The sequence below is a fragment of the Diorhabda sublineata genome, chromosome X, assembly GCF_026230105.1.
Source record: "Diorhabda sublineata isolate icDioSubl1.1 chromosome X, icDioSubl1.1, whole genome shotgun sequence".
In the NCBI taxonomy this organism is placed as follows: domain Eukaryota; kingdom Metazoa; phylum Arthropoda; class Insecta; order Coleoptera; family Chrysomelidae; genus Diorhabda; species Diorhabda sublineata.
This window is the reverse complement of record NC_079485.1, coordinates 13648261-13670320: the sequence shown is the minus strand read 5'-3', so window position 1 is coordinate 13670320 and position 22060 is coordinate 13648261.

Genomic DNA, 22060 nt, shown 5'->3' with positions numbered 1-22060 from the left:
GTTATATCAGTTCGAAGGAAGGTCAACTATATTTGTATAACTCCAAAATCCTATGACACTAACAATGCTAGTGAGCTCTGCTTATCCGGCTATCCCTTCGGTAAAGTCCCGATTAAATTAAGTTTTAACAACGTTGTGAATACAGACAGCCTAATTACCATTTCCTTAGCTGTTGGTTGCAATTCTATTATTTTATAATGGAATAACTCTGAATAATTTCGAATTGAAGCCGTTTCCAAAGTTCGTTTATAATAAACTTCAGAATTAATTGAATTTACATGGGACAGCTCCTAGTTATGAAACACGATAATGAGCTTTGTTAGTTTTTCGTCGTAACGACTTTCAATACTGATTTTTTTTTTTTTTGGAAACACCGCAATTGCAGTCAAATATAATGGAAGATATGAATCATGAGAATAACTTGATTTTTAGCACTTGATCATTTTTGCGCACAGGTTATACATTGCCAACAGTCAAGGCTACTGAGGTTGACCGACAGTTTGGCCACTTAGAGTCTACTGTATTAGGAAAAAAATTGAGTTGAGCTAAAGCGATTTCTTTATATTTCAACCTTCAACAGCAAGAAGCTCTTCTGCTCTATCTTCGTTGCTAGCAATGGCTGGCTTAAAGAAATAATAAGACGATTGAATTTTTATAACATTCGTATAACTGACGATGCAACAAGCGCAGATACATCAACTGTGTCCGAATTTCCTACCAAGCTATACAATTATATACTTCGAAAGAAACTTCCTGCTTCCTTCGTCTTCAATGTAAATGAAACCGGTCTTTATTGGAAACACATGCTATTCCGAACTTCTATTTCCAAAGAAGAAAGACAGATAAGTGGTTTTTGAGCAGTCAAAGATCGGTTGACTCTTTTTCTGGGTAGAAATGCCACTGGAGACTTCGCTGGTATATCAGTTGGGAACACCTCGCACTATGCGCGGCACTGATAAAAATAGCTTACCAATTGCTTGGTGATTCAATCTAAAAGCCTGGGTAACACTGTTTTTGCCCAAATATCAAAGTGGACTGCCTCCAAAAGTTTTATTACCTCTTGTTAATGCACCTGGTCATCCACCAATATTGGAGTCACCGCAAGGTTTGAAAGTAGAGGTGATATTTTTGCCACCAAATATCACCTCCATTTTACAGCCCATCAACCAGTGGGCTGTAGCAAGTTACAAGGTTTTTTATCACCGCTGCATACTTGGCCCGCTGATTCGTAAAATAGATTATGAATGCTGTACAAAACATTGCTGCAGCTTAAAATGAAGTGAAGCTGAGCTTAGAGAAACCTTAGACCTGATGTGGTAGAGACACCAAGCAAACGTTTGCGACTTCAAGATGGAGGGGTCTGAGCGATGAAGAATTAATGACAATGCAAAATACTCCACAAATAGAGAGAGAAGAACCGTCAGTAGAAAGAAGTGTAATACAAGAGACACTTTCAAAAATCTATTCTGATCTAGAGGTGTTGGGAAGTTTGGACAGTGGTACTAACTGTTTCATATCTGCGGCAATCCATAGAAAATTTTATTTGAGCGCAAAACTCATAAAACTCATTGTAATATTTTTTATTTATTTATTCAAAGCAGTGATTCTCAAAGTGTTCTTGGGATTCACGGGAAGCTATGCAAAAGGAGTGTACTTAAATTTCCATTTTTTGGCGAGTTGGTAATATGGTATGAATGTATTAACCAAAACTAGTAATAAGTATTTTGAAAGTGGTTTACGAGGAAAAAAAGTTTGGGATCTTTTGATTTCAACTGTTCTTAACGGGTATCTTACCAACTCAATTATACACTTATAATTAACAACTAAATTATACACTAAGTACTCTAAACTATGCACTAAAACTTGATGCTTAACACTTATATAATTCATTTAAATTCACCGTTTGGTGAATTTTTGAATATTTGTTTATCCCGATGTGTCTGTAAAGACATCAGATTATCTACTGACTCTACGACTGTTAGAGACACTTTTTATATACATTATCATCATATTTCATTCTAGAAATCTCTAATTTTCCGTAAATAAACACAAATTAGAATCCTCTCTTTAGAAAGAGCTCGCAAAAAATATGAACAGATTATAAAAATCATACGAAGACTTTCCAATTAGAGAATTTTTGAAAATTGCAGGTCCGCGAAACTTAAGTCTCAATAAATATAATCGAAAATTATTGGAAATACCGGGTATATGATATAGTTGTATTTCAAATAGATGTGGGGTAGTTACCACAAGTCTGTCAAATATTTTTTATATGTCATTGAAAAGTGAATTCAACGATATTCAAACTTTAGATCATTATTTCTCGAAAAATTGGAATATTTAATTAGTTTTTTTTTGAGAGTTTATAAACAATAAAAGTATTTGGATTGATATTTCATCAATCTTGTTACACGCTTAGCACGAATCCTGAATAAAATTTCTATATTATCTGTAAACTTTATATTCGACAAATTTTTGCAGTTATGTCATTGTTCTTTCGGAAGAAATTGACTTTTTTCCCACTCTTTCAGATTAACGCATCCAAATTTCATCATACCAATTCGAATTCCTAGCTCAGTTTTGTGTGAACTGGACCGTAAACGCATTGTTCATTAATTGATTCTCTATTGTTAAACACCGGCCATTACAAATTATATATACATGGCATATAAATTGAGGTTGTGGAAGTTGCTCTTATCCTTTCTCTCTAGATTATATTCAGTAGATATACGCTCCGATAAATATAGAGGCGTGAAAGACTATTCAAAGGATAACTACTATTTTGCAAGCACGGGATACAGAAGGAGGCGCATTTGTGGATGTTTCCCTCTGGAGAGGAATAAAAGACATCGACCGTTAGAAATTTGCTTTTTGGTGTTCGTGGTTCATAGTTATAGCTCGTAATATACAATTCATGTTTGTAATTATATCAATAATCATTATTATATGAGAAAATTTAAATGAAAAATTTCCACCCCACATTACGTGAAGGAGTTATACATCTTTCAGTTATTTAGAGAGTTTTTGATAAAATATTTGTTTTACTTTTTTCCCATATTAAAAAATTCTTGATTGTAAGGTCTGAGAATCTAGAAGGTCTCATTCTTTCAAACTGATTATTTAGCCAATCAGTAATTTGTGCATGATTTAGCATTTCTTTGCAGATTGCTTTCGTTCTAACAGCAATAGTTTTGGCAAAACTGAATAAATACTATGTATACTAACCAGAATAATTATTGTATGAGATTTTCTGTTTTCTAAAGTCTATAATCTCAAAGTAAGATTCAGCTGCTGTCCCTATAAATAAATCTCAATGATCCATTTTGACTTAAAAGCGACTTTGTAAAATAAAAATTGTTACAATTTGTAGACAAAAGCTTATAAAAACAAACATAAAAATAAATAAATAGAATAAAATTTCGATATACGGAAGAAAACCACAATAAATAACAAAATTATAGGTAATAGTAATAGACAATAATCGATTTGATTCCAGTTGACAAGTGATTGTGCATTTTTTGCATTGTAAAATATTGAGCCCTAAACTAATTCTGAACGTGGATCGAATAGCCGTTGCAACGTCCTATCCGAAATTGGAGAAGGGTGCTTACACTTAGACAAACGAATTCAAAGATGAACTAATTAATCTTAGAAGTCCCTGCTGTCTAGTCCGAGTAAATATCTAGCAGCTCTCTTTTGTAGTTTGAACATTCGTCTAAAATGAGTCGCAACATACGCAACAACTGATCCCAGTGCAAAGCAGGAGGAACTTAATTTTTCATATAAGGCTGCAAGATGTACCTCCCATTTCCAAGAATGACAAAAGGTGACATCGTTGTAACAACCCTTACAAGCTGACTTCTGTTGGTAATATATAACTCGCACCATGCGAGAGGTGTTCCCCTGGATTTGTAGTACTGCAATTTTTTTATTAAAATATTATGATTAACACAATCGAAAGCCTTAGAGAAATCACAAAAGTTGTTTCAATGGAGTGACGGCTTTTTAGGTTAGAGTAGACATTATTAAGGATTAAGATTATATCATAATTTGTGCATTTAAAACCCAAATTGATGGGTAGTAAGTTTTATATATTTAAACAGAAATGATAAAAGCCTCTTTACCTTTGTTTGTATAGAATCATTTTCGGTAAACCTGAATCTTTATCATATATTTTGTAGGAATTTCATTATTTACTCATGAAATACCTTTCTTGCAAATATGATTTTGATATGAAATATATTGTATGTGGAAGCTGTTTGAAGTTTGAAGAGTGAACCTTGGAGCCAACCTGATCAAAGACCTGGATCACATCTACAAAGGCTGCTACACAATAGCTTTTGTTCTCAAATGCACGTTTTATAGTGTCCACTATCCTAAACACTTGTTCGAAGGTACTATTTTCTTGTCTAAATACGAATTGGTGGTTTAGTAACATGGTATTTGTTTGGATTATTGATATGATCTTCGTTTGTAGTAATTGCACAAAAAATTTTCTGTTTTCCTGTAATGTTAACAATGTAGTTAAAAGTTTAATGAAATACAGATTAATTTTGTTTTGGACACAACTTTGTTTTTCCATGACAGTTTTGGTTACAAATAAAACTTATCTTAATAAATTCTGGTCGAATTTGCTAAATAAAAGGCACTATACTGCAGAGAGAAATAGATTTTTCGAAAATTTTCGAATACCTGAATGTTCAAAATTTTAAATTATGTCGGCAATTGATTTTTAACCAAACAGGGCTAGACTCTAAAATAATTGATCCAACTATTCTAGGACACAGTATATATTTACAGCAAATTCATTCTTTCCAATGTACGTGGATGGTCCTAGAAGGACCTAGGCTAGCAAAGATAACTTCTTTTAACTCCTTTATACTTTTTCCAGTGATGTTCAATGAGTTCTATACCCTTTTTATAATAAGAAGCGTCAAGCTCCTCCACTTCTTCAATGATAGAAAATCTTTGACCACAGAGCCATTTTTTGAATAGGGTGCATAAAGTAGCAATTCAAACTTTTATTCGATAATTTTGGTTATCGCATTAACATATGTGTGAGTTGGTGCATTGTCTTGATTTTTCAAGCAACTACCGCCATCTCTCGGTAAAACCTGGTACTTATGAGAGCATCGTCTCATATTTTAATATAATTATTCGCCTCCTAATCTCTTCTGTAATATGGGTGGTTATAATTCTAGAAAGAATATATTATTTGAAAAAATTTCATCTATTTGTATGATTTGAATGGCTTGAGCTCTAATAATTCCGTTTATATGAAAAAATAAAACAGAAAAGAAACAAAGAGAATAAATTGCCTCTTCTGAAGTCGAAAGACTGAAGAAATCAATCTAGCCGTCTCATAAAATATTCTAAACATCTTGATGATAAATCTAGCTAGTAACGTTTCCATCAATTGAACACAAACCCGCGAGAAAATGTTCCGAACGAAAACATACAAGGTGTTTTATACGTGACTGGCTTGTTTTTCGTAATTTGGCAGTTGTCAAATGTCAGAAATATAAACATAACATCTCTGGTAGAAGCTCAGTTTCAAGTATAGAAAATCTAAAAGAAAACGAACGACATCAAATAATTTTATGAAAAAATTCATGATCTGAAAAGATCGCTTAGGGGTAATCACTTTGTAAGAATGGGAATAGCCATACAAACAATTAACTCATTTTTACTCATTTCCTTGGAACCTTATAATGACCTTATCAGGTTAAGACAACCTAACCTAATTAGTGCAAACATGATAAGGTCCACACTAGGAGTTTCCCTGATCATGTCCATATAAGAATCTTAGGATCATCTTAATGGGAAGAAAAATTTTTCTTATCAGGTTATCCTAATAAGGTTCATACTAAGATTATATTAGGTTGATCCGTTTGGATAAAAATTAATTTTTCTTCAGGTCCTGACCATATAAAGAATATATAAGGTTCACCTTACTGAAAAAATATTATTTTTCCAAGACATTTGGATAAGTCCATTCTTATTATCAAATCACTCATTTTAAACCATCTAATTGATACCTACTAAGGATTCAATACAGCAGTACTGTCATTTTACTTGCTTATTCATTTTAAAAATAGTTTAGAAAATTTAGTCTCTCCCAGCAGTTTCACCGAAACGGCAATTTTTCTAAGTTTTTTATGTGCCGAATTTTTGCACTTTTTTCAAAAATGAACGTAGTTTGTTCCATGAATTTCCAAAAAACTCTGTATATACAATACGTCTCATGTGTCATATATATACAGTGGATGGATTTGAATAGAAAATTCGAACTTTTTCGTATTTATTCAAAATTTCATGAAGCACACCGAAACAATCAGCATAAGAAGCGACGAAAACACCCATCAAATAAGCTGAAACAAGCAATATTATGACTAAAACTTTATCTATGAAACTATGTTAAAGAGTTTTCCGGATCCAAAGTAATAGTACACTACATCCGCTTTAAATGCAAGTTAAATAACCTAAGTATCAAAAACGGGAGTTATGATTGTTTGTGTTTGTCCTATACGACATTAAATTCCGGAGTAGTTGAATAGACTCCTTACTTTGTACTTATTTGAATCGGTTTTTATAAACTCCAAGAAAGTAACCATTCGTAAAACTAAAAAAACTGTTCAAATCAAAATATTCCACTTGAGATATTTTAAAAAAATGTCAACATGTGAAGAAATTCAATTTACAACAGGATTCAAAATTTTGCATTTATATCTTTATCCATAATGTAATTATATAACTCTAAAAATGTGAATCGCCCTTTAAAAAAAATCAAATTGCAAAGAGATAAAAAAATTTCGAGTAAAAACTGTTATTTTCATCGTAAGACAATGTTTTCAAGTTACTAAAAAGATAGTAAAATCACTTAAATGAGTTCAGAATAAAAAAAATCAAAGATGTAGAGTTGAAGCCATATTTCTGATTTATGGGTCACCGTTGGTTTCTTCAACCTCGAAATCGCTTGCAATCTCTTGAGATCTGTCATCAGTTGGCCAGTCACAAATATCTTAGAAAAATCCACGATGAACGTCAGCAATGAAGATTCTCAGTTCCATCTTTGCAGTTTTTATTAGCACTTCGACCTTGGTAAGCCTTAACCGAAGGTGGGGAGAGAGTATCTGGTTTTGCCTTAGCCAGTAAAAAGTTGTGATGAATAATATCATTTATTGTAGGATAGGCTTGAAGATATCCTCTTAACTTCTTCCTTCCTTTTTCCTTCTTATCTGTGTTTTTTCCTTTTGTTTTTTGTAATATACATGATTTTTTGTAATTTGCCATTTTTGAAATCTATGTCAGATGATGTAACTTCATAAACAGTGAACTTATTGAGCCGTGATGAGCTTTGCAAAATTATGTCAGTTATTTCATGAACATCTTGGGACTGATTTAAGGTTTTTATCAGAAAAGAGCAAAATGCTGATTAGATCCATTTTCACTCACCCTTTTAACAAAAATCGATGTACTCTGATGTTTAAACTACAAAACCACCAACACCAAAACGTACTATTAGTTTCTGTACTGTTTTTAGTTGAACATTTTGGACAAATGTTAAACAAAAATATAGGGGGATCTTGTTAGAAGGAAAATCGACTAGCGGCCAAATTTTTGTGGTAAAAACAATACAGACTAAATTTATTTATTTTATTATTATATTATATATTTATCTATCGACTATTAACAGGTGAAAAGGCATATGATTATATATCAAGAAAACACCTGTACAAACCTCTAACAAAACTTAGAATACCGAGGAAATTAATACAATTAGTGAAAATGATACTAAACAAAACCGAAAATCCAAAAAATTCGAATCCGAATCCGAAAAAGCAAATAAGGCATAAAAAGGTTTGTTAAGTTTACTACCGGAAATGAATCTCAAAGGTTATGGATTATGATCTCAAGGAATGATTCATAACCAGGAACTACAAAAACTGTTTGTACTGTTCGAAAACACAACCAAAGGATATAACTTAGTTATACACGCATTAGTTTTTTTTGATAGTTTTTAAAAAAAAGGTAAATTTTGACATTTCGACTTTTCTTAAAGTCCTTATCAAAATATTTAGATCATTAATATATCAAAAGGTCTAAGAAATAAGACCTCTATGGTATCTTAGGCTTCCTATAAGAATCACTATTGTCTCTGGAATCTCTACAGATAACCCTCCAGTTCCAGAGATCTGATGAACCCCAATTTATGGTATTGCTTCAAGAAGCTCATGTTTACGTTCTCACAAGTTACTAATCCACAACATTTTCTGTGTGAACATTCTGTAAATAGATAATTCGGAGTTTTTTCCTTACCCACAAAACCTGCACTAGTTCTACTAGAATCAGTTATAACAGTGGGAGCAGGTACCAGTGACATTCTGGGAAATATTTTTATTGAGATCAAAAGTACTTGAGTTTTAAGATATGACAACACATGAACGTACTCTGAACGTGTACTATTTGAGCTCTTCACAGAAACATTCATCTTGGCAAAATTGAATAGTGAACATTTTTGTCCGATGATTCATCCAACAGAAGTGTAACGATCAACTCGGCTGCTGTATCAGAAAACATCGAGGATGTGCATAAACTGATATCGCCAAATCGTCATGAGATTGAGGCGTATTTGAGCATTAGTTTCACTCGTATATATTCAATATTGCATGAGCATTTGGCTGTCAAAATATTTGTTCGCGTTGGATACGGCATAATTTGACAATCGCTCAAAAAAGCTCGTGTCGATTGATGCAAAGATATAGTGAAAAAATTTAATCGTGGTCTTTCGAAAGACGTTACGCAATAAGGCAACGTAGAACGGTGAAATCTGAATGACACACTAACATTTATTTACCAGAAGTGCACGGCAAAATCGAGGAAATTAATCATGAAAAACGAATCATTCTCACACATCACATCAAACAAAAATGTTTCCAAAGTATTGAATTGATGGATCATCCAACGTACAGTCCTTGTTTGGTATAAATAGCGAGATGTTGATGCTTTCAAATCACATATTTTGGATGTACCTTGATAGGAATGGAAAAAATTCTTAGACAATTGGTTCATACACCAAAATAACTTTGTTTTTGTTTCTTGAAATCTTCCTTGTAGCTTCATATTATCATTCCACAGAAAGGGTCCGTGCCAGGCTTTTGCCTGACAATACATTATCTCCTTCGTTAATTTCAAATTCGTCGAAAATTATTTGGCTTGCTGAGGTTATGCTACGACATACCCAGATTGAAATAATGGAGAGTGAGTTCAATGGGAAAAGAAAGATCCAAATAATTATAGAGGGATCAGCCTCCTAAGCACGACTTCAAAATTACTAACAAAAATTATTGCAGAAGAAATCTCAAGTAGCGGCATGAGCGAAGAACAACAGGGATTTAGAAAAAATAGATCAACCATAGACGCTATATTCATCTTAAGACAGATTGCCGAAAAGGCCATAGAGTACAATAAAACCGCGTTTATGTGCTTCATAGACTTAACAAAAGCATTTGACAGAGTGAGATTACATGACGTCATTGAGCTACTAAAAAAACGAGGCGTAAACCAAATGACAATAGACATCATTCGGGACATGAACAACGGAAATAGCACATATGTAAGAGTAAACAACGAACTCTCCAGTAAAATGCCAGTATCAACAGGGATCAGACAAGGAGATAGTCTCAGCCCAATACTCTTCAACATTGTAATGGACGAAATCATAAAAGAAGTCAAAACGGCAGGCAGAGGATACAGAATGGGAAAACATGAGTTTAAGAGTTTGCTACGCTGATGACGAGGTTGTGATATCTGAAGATGAGGATAATCTGCAAAAACTGCTACACAGATTTGAAACAGTTGCAGGAGAATTCAATATGATCATATCGAAACAAAAGACACAATCCTTGACAATAGCGAGAGAACCAAGAAGATGCAAACTGGCAATTTATAATAAAAGTGTAGAACAGGTTATGTCTTTTAAATATTTAGGGGTTAACATCACGAGCAATAGGTACTTGAAACAAGAAGTCAAAACGCAAACAACAGCAGCATCTAGGATATCAGGATTCCTTCGAACCGTAATATGGAGGAATAAATTTTTAAGTATCGAAAGCAAAACACGGATATATAAAACTTGTGTCAGACCAGTAATGACATACGCCATAGAAACGAGGGCGGAGACTGCAACTACTAAACGGATTCTTAGAACAACCGAGATGAAGACATTACGCTCAATCACAGGGAAAATACTAAGAGGCAGAATAAGGAGCAATGAAATCAGAAGAATGTGTGACGTTCCGGATATAGTGAGATGGGCCAGAACTAGAAGAAGAGCATGGAGAGATCATGTCAATAGAATGAACAACGATCGACTGGCGAAAATCGCAAAGGAAGAGAGACCCAATACAAGTAGACCGACTGGAAGACCACCAAAGCGCTGGTATGAGAGCTGGTCCTCGCAGTCACAACTTAGGCTGCCTCTTTGAAAACACAAGACACAGTCCTAAAATAAGAAGAAGAAGAAGAAGAAGAGTTCAATGTTATAGCAGCCAAACTACCTGTGAAAAGTTTTTCTTTATTTGGTGTAATCTCCAATTACAATATCTTGGTTGTTAATGGATTTTTCCTTAAAAGTTTGGAAAGATTCCCTGCAAGATGTATTTAAGCAGCTCTCTGTTCTCTAATTAAAATACCTTCATATATCCTGAAATATCTTTAAGAACTGATCTCCACAATAGACAAGTCTGTCCTCGGGCTACTCCAACGTTCTTTGGTATGCCATACTACCACTTGATATCTAATTGTAGATCTCTTAATATTGAAGTACACACGCAGTATTTGAGAGTTTTTATTTCAATACGAACGTATAATACATGAATCGTCAGAAAAGTGTATTGGAAATTCTGTTTTTCTAGGTTTGTTTGTGTTATATCTACAATTCAATCCACGACTGTTTATGACTATCAAAACCTCAGGACGATCGTTTGCAGCATTGAAAAACTTGAAGCCAGATCTTCATATCACTTCAATACTGATGAACGAGGTTTGGCTATTGAATAACGAGATTGGTTACGAAAAAGGGGGTTTATTAAAAAAATTATTCCACATTCGAATGCTCCTTTTCAATATACTACCCTCCCCTCGCCACACACATTTCCATACGTTTTTTCCATTGATCGAAGCAGTGCTGGAAGTCTTCTTTGGTTATTACCTTTAAGACCTCTGTAATTTTTTGCTTTACCACTTCCATCGACTCAAATTGAGTCCCTTTCAAAGCAGACCTTTCTCTAACCTTTCAAGGAAATTTGAGCAGACCCGTTGACGCAACAGCTTTTAGTCAGGGGTCAGCCACCAACTTCGCACATCTGTAATTCCTCGTGTAAAATTTTTCTGACCTTTTCTTTATCGGCGTTCACAGCCTCGGCAATCTGCTCATACAATTATGTTGATTTTGGTTACTGTTTCTGGAGTTGAAACAGTCACTTGGCGATCTGAGAGCTGCCCATCTTCAGTGCTCTCTCGGCCATCACTAAAGCGCTTACACCACTCAAAAACACATGCACGAGATAGAGAATTGTCCTCATAGACCTCTTGCAACAATTTATAGCACTCAGTCAAAGTTTTTCTCAATTTAACGAGAAATTTGAGATTTATACGTCGCTCCTGTTTTTGGAAACGAAAAAAAAACACGTTAACTTCAAACCGCAACTGCACAAATACTATAATAGTGACGGAAACGTATTTTGGGAGGTGCATAGACCAGATATTGCATTAATCGGTTTTTACTCCACCCGTCTAGGGCGCCCTCTAGGCGAGCAGCCTCGTTATTTAATAGCCAGACCTCGTATTTTGAGACTGCAGTAAGTGCGAATATCCTGCTACGCAATAAGTGATTGATTATTCATTTCAGCAGATCTGGAAGTAGATAGAGTTGATTACTGAAGCACTATATTGAAGAAACTAACAATCTGAAAACATCTCGTAGCATTGACTTAGATTCTTAAAAATGATCAGGCTAATTTTGTGTGTAGTGCTGAGGATGAAATGTCGTGCAATGAATTGCCACAGATTCCGGTTAGTTAGTATAATTTTTAGACGAATTTTAAATTGTTTATAAACTCAAACCTTGATCCAATTTTCCAGTACTATCCTGTATTTGGCATATTTTCTCTATTTTGCGATTATTTTTTTTTCATGGATTAACCTCTAATATTTGTTAAAATGCATTTTTTACTGCGTAATAAATACAAGTTCCTGAATCAAAATTAATAAAAGTCTGCTTTTCACAAAAACTTTTCGTGCAATATTGCAAAAGTTTCTGAATATTTCCAAGAAATACCCTTGTACTTATTCTCCTCATATCGCTCCATAAAACATTGTATATTTGCTATGTATAATATGGACTCACGTCAACACTCAATTTAAAGTTTTATAAATATATTCCTCAAACTGTATACTAATATAAACCATTTGTTCCGAAATTGATTCTAATATATATGTGTTTGTGAATTGGATATAAAATGAACTCTAAAGCTTTAGAATGAAGTCGAAAAATCAGGAGAATTGATCAAAATATATTGAGAAAAACAAATCGTGAAATATCTTATTCAAAACAAAAACTGATAAACCATACAAATTATGAAGTATTTCCTATCTCTGTCATCTCCCTTTTCACCCTTTAATGGGTATCCCTGTAAAAATGACCTGTCGTTATATGATCATTATATCGTCTCTTTAGATCTTTACCCTCATCGGAGTTTGGGCTTGCTCAACATCATCGTGGACGTTGGCATTACGTTCGACTTCACGTTACATAGGCATTGGAACGCGAGCGCGAGCATTTATAATCTGTTGAACGCGATCGAGAGCACCCACGTGAGCGCGAACATGGAAACTTATAAATTGACCTTATACTACTTAGTTCGTGTTTTTCGTGGGAATATATAGAAAAATTCCTAGTATAAGATAATTTGTATATAAACAATTCGTTTGTATTTTCATTTCTATTATTTTGGGCGACAATCGAAAAATTTTGATTTGGTACTCCAAACTTTATTTCAAAGCGAGAAGATTGATATATGATATTGAAATGACTTAAAATCATCGATTAAATTCAAATTGTTGCAAAGAGAATCACAATTATTATCTACTGAGTTTATTTCCTACGCTGATTACTACTAAAAATACGAACTGCCCACATAATCTTTTCATTATTGGAAAATCTTTCTGGGAACAGAAAATATTCCGACGTGGCCAAATCTAGCATAAAGAGTGCATGAAGTAGCAAATAAACGGATATGTGAGCTGGTGTATTGTCATCTTGGCCAAATGCGACTGTTTTTACTCAATCTTTCCGCTACAATGAGTTGATAGTTTTTTCTTTTTTAAATTATTCAATGAAAATTATCCCAAGCGCATCCCAAAAACCAGGGCCATGACCTTGTCTGCAGATGGAACGATCTTTGCGTACCTTGGAGCCGATTCTTCCTTTTCAATGTATTGTTTTGATTGTTCTTTTATTTCGGATGTGAAGTGATAGATCCACTTTCCTTCCTTAGTTATAAATCGGTATCTTTTTTGTGAAACATTGCCAGACACTCGATGCAAACATCTTCACAATGCTTTTTTTGTTCCATTTTGAACAAACGCGGTATCTATCTTGAGCACAACTTTCTAATATCCAAATTCTCATTTACTATACGATGTACTGCACTTTTGAGATGCCTGGTATGTCTGCTAGCTTGCGCACTTTCAGTCGATCATCATCCAGTGAATTTTCTTCAAAATTTCTGAAGTCGTCACCTCATTTGGTCGATCACCGTGATGCTGGTCTTCGTAGGTCGTAAGGTCTCGTTTGAACTCTGTTACTCAATATTATACTGTTGATAACGAAGGAGCAGTCTCACCCAGAGTAGAATCTAGTCTTCAGCCTTCATATTCGTTGGGCAAAGGCCTTCCATATGAAAATATTGTATCACATAACGATAACCAATTTTTTCCATATTTACAAATTCGTTATTGATGGCTGCCAACCAAATATTAAACCACGTGGCGTCTTCTATCTTGCAGTATACATTATATACTTTCTAGTTCAGTGGTATTTTTCAAGCAACTACCGCCATCTCTAGGTCAGACCAAGTACTACTGGAAGCATCCATGTGTTTTCATCCAAGGCTTCTATCAATACCTTTATATGCATTGAACATTAGGTAAGCCAAAGTGGGGATTTCGGGAATTACTTTGACGTGCAGATTAATATTCAGGGGAATTCTTGAGTACCTTAACCAAATATAAGCCCCATATGTAGGCCGCCTGTCAAAGGTAAAAGATTGGATTAGTAAAAAAAATGATGATCAGAATTTCTCGATTGAAATAAGGGAGTTGATCACATGCCTAAAAGTATCTATCCCACTAATATGACAATTTTATAATGTCCTAAAGAAATGGAGGACCTACAAAGTTGTGAAGAAAGTGTCATACTCAATTTATACATCAAATATTTGGGCAGGTATACTGAAGGATCATATGATATGCCTTTTCTTCATCAACGGAAATTTAATTGGTTACAGACACAAATAATCTCTGTAATTAATGAAGTGGTAGGAAACAGTCTAAGCGAATTTACTCAGGATGTTATATTTAATCAGAATGGAGCTTCATCCCATTATGAGTAAATATTTTTCATAATTTATATATAAACAGATGTATTGGGCGTCGGGGGTTGAATAAATAGCCACCAATATCACCAGATCCTACTCCTCTATATTTTTACCTATTGGTTTATCTTAAATCCAAAGTATGTGACCTATTTGACGAAACTTGCTTAATTGAATGAATGATGTACTTTTGCCAGAATGTAAATGGAGAACATTTCTAGCATCTCCTGTAATAGATCAAGGTTACTTTGTAATATATTATTTTTTGCTGCTTCTCAAATCCTTTCCAATTATCGCACGACCCCTCTTACTATTTAGAAAATCCAGTATAGGGTTGAAAAGAATAAAACACCTCAATTAAAATAATTAACAATTAACGGTTCAAAGATTTTTGATCTTTGTCTATAATAAGGAGGGATATGAGAATTAATATACGCACCGTAGTTAGGTACATTACATGCAATGAAAATTTAATTACCGAAAAGGAAATCTCTCCAACAGCTGCAGCTACATGTTTCATGAAAGTTTGGTAACAGACTTCGAATTTTATTGGAAAAAATATATTAGATTTTGACGGGGAGTAGTTACAATATGCTTGACGGAAAATTGATTCAATCTTTTCCTACAAATAGCGAGGAACTTATAGACATACATTTAAATTTCTATCAACGTTATGTTTAAACGAAATAAAACCAAAAGTAAAAAAGTTTCGAGATTCTAGTTGCGGTGAATGATACTAGAAAACTTCTAATCAGAAACTTAATCAAGAAGAAATGAACCAACTATTTCAATAACGATTCGATACGAGACTAGACCGAACAATGAAATTGGAAGGGGTAAAAGTTCCTCTAGAAAATAAATAATTAAGCGGAAACGGAAGAGCGTCGGCTGTATACGATTGTTTCTAGTTTGAGAAGTCCATTTTCCACTCTCACATATAGTTTTCCATGTCTACAAGGCCCCTGGGAAATTTACCTCTGCCACATCGTGATTTTGTTTCGTAGCCTAAAATGTTTATAAATGTTGGAAAATTTGTTTTTTTTCTCGTTACTGTATGGGTATAGCGGCTTTAAGAACATTATTTTTTATCCACCTCATAAAGAGGTATACTTCATCTTATGTAAATTAAAAAACTCATGGACAGTTTTATTTTGAATCCTCAACCTGCAATACCATTCAAAACTACTTATCCATAGTTTTAATTCACTTCACTGCAATAACTTTTGTGATTTCTCTAAGGCTTTTGATTGTGTTAATCATAATACTTTAATTAATGAATTGCAGTACTACGACTTCAGGGAAACACATCTCGCATGGTTCAAATCATACCTTACCAACATACATTAGCTTGTAAAGGTTGATAAAACGATGTATTTTTGCAAGCCAATAGAATGTGAAGTGCCTCAAGGCTCAGTACTAAGCCCTATTTTATTTACAAACGACATCGCATATCTAGACATCAGTGATAAAATATTTGCAGACGATACTAGTTTCTCTGGAAGCAAACCTTTGTAAAACTCTTAGAGCTTGTTGTGGACAATTCCTTGAAATAGTAGATACATATTGCTGCTCTATCTAAAAAATTAAGAGCCTTTTCTTTTGAGCTGAGATCAGTTTCCAAAAAACTGAACTTATCCATCCCTTTAACAGTCGCATCTCTGATATGCCCTTCCCTTTTGGGTACGTGTGACTCAATTTGAGCGAATCTTCAAACTATAAAAGAGACCTGTTAGATATTTACTCGACTATATAGCACGACTCATTGCAGGGACTTCTTTTAAGATAAAAAATTATGACTCCATTCGATGTCATCTTTTCCCGCATTTCACAATAATTTGAGGCCATATTCACTGGAAAGTGCCTTCTAGTTATTCTTATGTTTGTTTTTTCAGTTTTTTCACAATAGAGCATTTTTCTCTGTCTCTAATATCCATACTGAACACTCTACCACTGCACCAACCTATACCCCAAGTCTTTAGAGACTGTAGCATTAAGAACACTGTCTTGAGCTGGTAATGCTTTCCATTTCGGTTAAATTCCAAGGAGTGGACATATTGAATTGGAATTAAACAAAAAAAAACCGTGGATTTGTAGAATGGAATAGGCAGATTGAGATCACTTTTTCTAAATAAACGAATAATCACCCTACTCCCATCCCTCTGTTGATAAGTGGGAATCGAAACGTTGAGAATTGTCAAAACTGCAACGCGGTTCAATCCTTGAATTTTTTTTTTTTCATAATCCTGACCACGGAAACCTTTCCGTATCATACTTTTCTCTACTTTCAGTGGAAATAGAATAAGAGTGATTCCGGGGGAAGTTGGCCTTAGTAAATTTAGGACTCTACCAACTTCATTTATAACTTTATCACCAGTACTTATTTTGCGATTCCCTTTGCCCTTAAGATATTTTAACTATTTTTCCTCAAGCTCGGTACAATTTTCTGCACAAAGAATGGGATTTCATCTATTCCAGAAACATATCGGATCCTGGAGGCAGTCCAACTTCAAACTAAGGTTTGTTACTTTGTACCTCAATCATGCACGTGAGATACATGAAATTACCTTCATTGTTTCAGTTTTTTCTGTAGAGGTTGACATAGTTTTGGAACCATTTCAGCCAAATCATGACTTAGTCAATTATTGGATCGCAATCCGGACTCTTTTATGTTTTTAAATATGGCCAGGTTTATTTATTAAGTCATTGTTAGACTCTTCTCAAGCATTTCAAAATAGGAGCTTACTCATGCTTCATTTATACCTTGACTTCTAGTATATAATCTTATAACTTCTGATTTCCTCAATGAAATATGGAATTTCTTTTTGAAAATATTTGAAACCAATCATAGCGCGCCTTATCTGATGTCATAATGAATCTTTAGTCAATTTTTATTGCTCATCATACTTGAATGCAACTGTTCTCTAATCATTGATAGTTAAAGGAAAACCTCGTGACTGCATGTCTTCTAAATGCTTGCTCAATTTATTTTTCCATCATCATCAACCAAAGGTTGACCTAACCTAACCTAACCTAACCAAAGGTTGATGATGATCCCTTAGGTCCCTTCATGTAATTGTTTAGTTTTAATCTTCTTTCTAGTGTTTTTCGTGTAATATTGTAGATTGAAGAGGCCCCATAAGCCAGCATCCCCTCATTTCTTTCATGTCATTCTTCACTCCAGGCACCTGAACTACCAACAGCCTTCTGTTTGTATTGATTTCATTTTATGGTACATGAACACTGTTGCCATCACTCTCGATTGTACCAGTAAGATGAAAATATTAAGTGATTACAGCAATTTTTTAAATTTGTTCGTAAATTTGAGGTTAGAACACCAGGCAAATCTTTCACCTCATAAAGAAAGGACACAAGCAGATAAAACTATCAAAATATTTTTCTGATCACTTAATATGTTAATTTTTCATTTTAAATTAAACGTTTGATTAAAAAACAAAGTTAAATTACATATTTCACCAGTGCAACGTGTTAAAACAAAACGAACTAGATTGAAAGTAGTGCCATCTATCTATTAATACTAGAGCTTTTTTCTATTGGCCTTTTCCCCTGGAATTACACTGTTAGTCCAAAATAAGTAACAGAAATTAGATAAATGATTGTATTGATGAAAATATTTGAAACCATAGGAAAATTTCACTCTGTATATGATATCAACAGATATATAGACGCAAATATATTGTACACTAATAGCAAAACATCCGACTATTAATTCAACAATAAACCCTCAGAGTTAATGAAATAATTGTTGAAATGGATAGGTTTTCACAATTACATCAAACAATGGCTTTCTAATTATGCAGCCGCCAAAACTTACTTAATTAAGGGAATTAAAAATATTTACGTTAATGAATTACCTGGTTGCATGTAGCTCAGCTATAAGACTTTTGAACGCAAATTAGGCCGATACAAATACCGACAGCTAGATACCAGTCTAAAGCTGGGAAAAAGAAGGAAGCTTGAAACTTTCAAATCTAGTTTATCCGAATTCAGTAGATATAACACATCACTCAATAATTAGTTTGACCACCTTTTTTTTCGAAAATCGACTTTATTTATCAGTATCCCTCTGTAACTTCTCGACTCCGTGTTTGAAGAAGGATTTGTCTTTTGCTTCAAAATACGCTTCAGTTTAGGCAATTGCTTCTTCCTTAGACCTGAATTTCTAACAGCCGAGCATTTTTTGAGATCAGTAGTCACTGGGGGTCAAATCTGGATAATACGGTGGATGAGGGAGTGATTGAAAGTGTAATTTTACCATCATTGCAATCGACTTTTCAATCGGTGTATTGTCTTAGTGAAACAGTGGTTTTTTTCTTTGATATATGAGACCGGTTTTTCTTGATTTTTCCATTTAAACTATCTAGCAACTCTATGTAGTATTCGTGTATTCGCTATCGATTGTCCCTTATTTTTGGAGATAGTCAATGAATGTATTACATACGCATCCCAAAAAACTGCAGTCATAACCTTTCCAGCTGACTGTTGTGTATTTATACCTCGTTCGCCGACTGCAGTCAACTCAGATGATGATCTTTTTGATTAAGGAGTGAAATGATGGATCCATGTTTCATTCATGGTCGACGCAAAAAATCTGATTTATCGAGTCTAAACATGACCAAACATTGTTCTGAATCATCAACACGTTGTTGGGTTTGATCGACTGTGACTGAGTGAACGACAACCATTCATGGTCAAATGGTCTAGCATAATTGTAAACATACTGCCTTCTGATATTTTTGCGGCTTCAACTATCTCAATTTACGATTAGATGTAACCAATTTTTCTTTGATGTTTTTTGCCTATATTGGACGACCAAAACATTCACCATCATCGGTGTCTGTACGACCACGTTTAAATTCAACAAACTAAATCCCTTCATATTTGATAATCGATAAAATGATAGAGACTCTGCCCAAAACAGTTGAGTTCAAAATGTGAAAGATATTATTCCACGTCGTCTGCTATACTGATGATACTGAAGATAATCAGAGACTGGTTTACCTTCAGTCTCTGAAGACGATAACTGGGTTAGCGAAACGCGCGTCTAACAGTGTAATTTAAGTGTTGTAGTAGTGTAAACAGTATGTTCAGTATGAATATCGCCAACGGTACTAGAAATTCCAGCTAGGCTGAAAAATCTTTTCTAGCTTAAAATTAATGAGTTTTGTCGTTGTTACATGGTATTTGTTCCATCTGTATTGAAATGAAAAAGTGCTTCGAAAATTTACAATTAAGGTAAATGGGACCATAAATTTTTCGGTACATTAAAAGGAAAATATAAATAGTAATCCTCTAGATAATGACGGGCCTAACTTAGCTCCTAATACAAATTAGAACACTTTGTTGATTAGTTTCTATAATTATCATTCGATGGTATAATCGTAATAATATTCGGCATGGAAAACATAGTTTTATAAAGTTATGAGCATTCAACAATTATTCATTATAAATGACAAGAAAATGTTCAAATATAAATCAGCTTTAATGCGTTCCACGAAACTTTTTCTGTCATTGACAATGGATACTGGAACGTGTTTTATCGTGTTTTATCAATAACGCGGAGTATCGTGGTCGGTTTTTGAGCAATTTATTATGGTTAACGAGCGAATGGGAGTCAATCTAATAAATTCATAGAATATGTATATTTATGTACAAATGAATAGAATAAATAAAAAGCTAAATAGTTTTGTCACGCACGAAGTTATCTAATGCTACAAGCTTTTTATAAGAGTCAGTGGCGAAGATAATTGATTCAATTTCAAAGGGATAATTCAGCATGAAGTAGAAACGATGGAAGTATTCCATCACATGACATAATCTACGATTTATCGAATTTATATCCTCCAATCGATAGAAATCAAACTTAACATCATAAGATCCTAAAATAGGATACTGTGGTACAACATATCCCAATTATTTCCAATTATATGCAGCACCACCTATTGTCCAATTAACCCAATACTTCCTATTAATGTATGAGTAATCATCAGCTGTTTGACCAAAATTGCGAATAGTGCAAATTCAAATTGATGAAAATAAGTTTTTTGTCTTCATAGGCAATCAGATAACTGCTAAATATTTTTTACCAATCACTGAGACATAAGAGAACTATACCTTTGCAATCAGGTACCGAATACCACCTCCATGATCTTCACATTGGATCTCCATAATGCCACAATCAATACCCACCCCTCCCATCGGGTATTTTTATCAATTTCTTATTGGACTCACACTCTACCAATTTCAAAATCAAATCATCATCATGAGTGAGACGGCTGCTACTTCAGTGATAATGATAAACCTACGAGGGTTGCCGCTTAAGTTTTGAGATGGACTAATAAAAACAAATGTTTATAATTGAACATGACTTCACTGTTTTTTCTTCGACATATAAGGTGTTTTGCATTGATTTTTCCATTCAAACTCTATGTAGTATTCGCTATCGATTGTTCCTTCCTTTTGGAGATATTTTATGAATGATATTCAGTAGCAATATAGTACAAAACAAAGTCTGCGGTTTTTCTTCAACCATTCTGTCAACTCGTTGAACCAAGTCATCTAAAACGACAGATCTTTCGATACCATCACTCATGAAGTTTTTACCATACACATAACTCATTCTACAATAGATTTCTGCGGCACTATGATCTTAAGCCTGTAGAATCACTCTTGGCGAGAGCATCAATAATGGCAGACATGTTTACGTAGCACAACGCCGACTGACGCCTGAATGACAACATTGATGACGAGATAATCAGAAAGGATGCTTTCACTTATTTTTGATACTTCACAGTGACAGGCCGTCATTTTCAGCATTAAAATTTTTGCATATCGTACTGACAATCAAATTTATCATATCATTTCTGGATACTAAATTTTTGGAAAACATCTCACATTTCTTACAATATATATATATATATATATATATATATATATATATATATATATATATATATATATATATATATATATATGCAATTATAAAAGCTCACTCATAAATATTTTATAGCATTCGCTGAGAGCTTTCCCAGCTTTTATGTTTCCGGTTCAGTACCTGGAAGTGTAAGATACGCGTTCGTCTGTGATAATGATAACAGAATATGACTTAATATTTGAATTTGAATTAATTCCATCTTCATGGAGTTTGATTTGGTATGAATCCAATATTTGATAAATAGTAATTAAGTATCTGTTTATGGAACCAACTCTGTATGTGAACCAATCGCGATACATACGTTCTAAAAAGTGTGGAACTAAAAATTGGTCGTGAGTTTTTTTCTTTGAAATCTCTTAGAACCTTAGAATTCAACAATATAAGTGAACATTGAAGTATGTACTCAAGAACCTTCCAAAACATGCCTGTTCAGAAAGTGATCTTGTAAAAT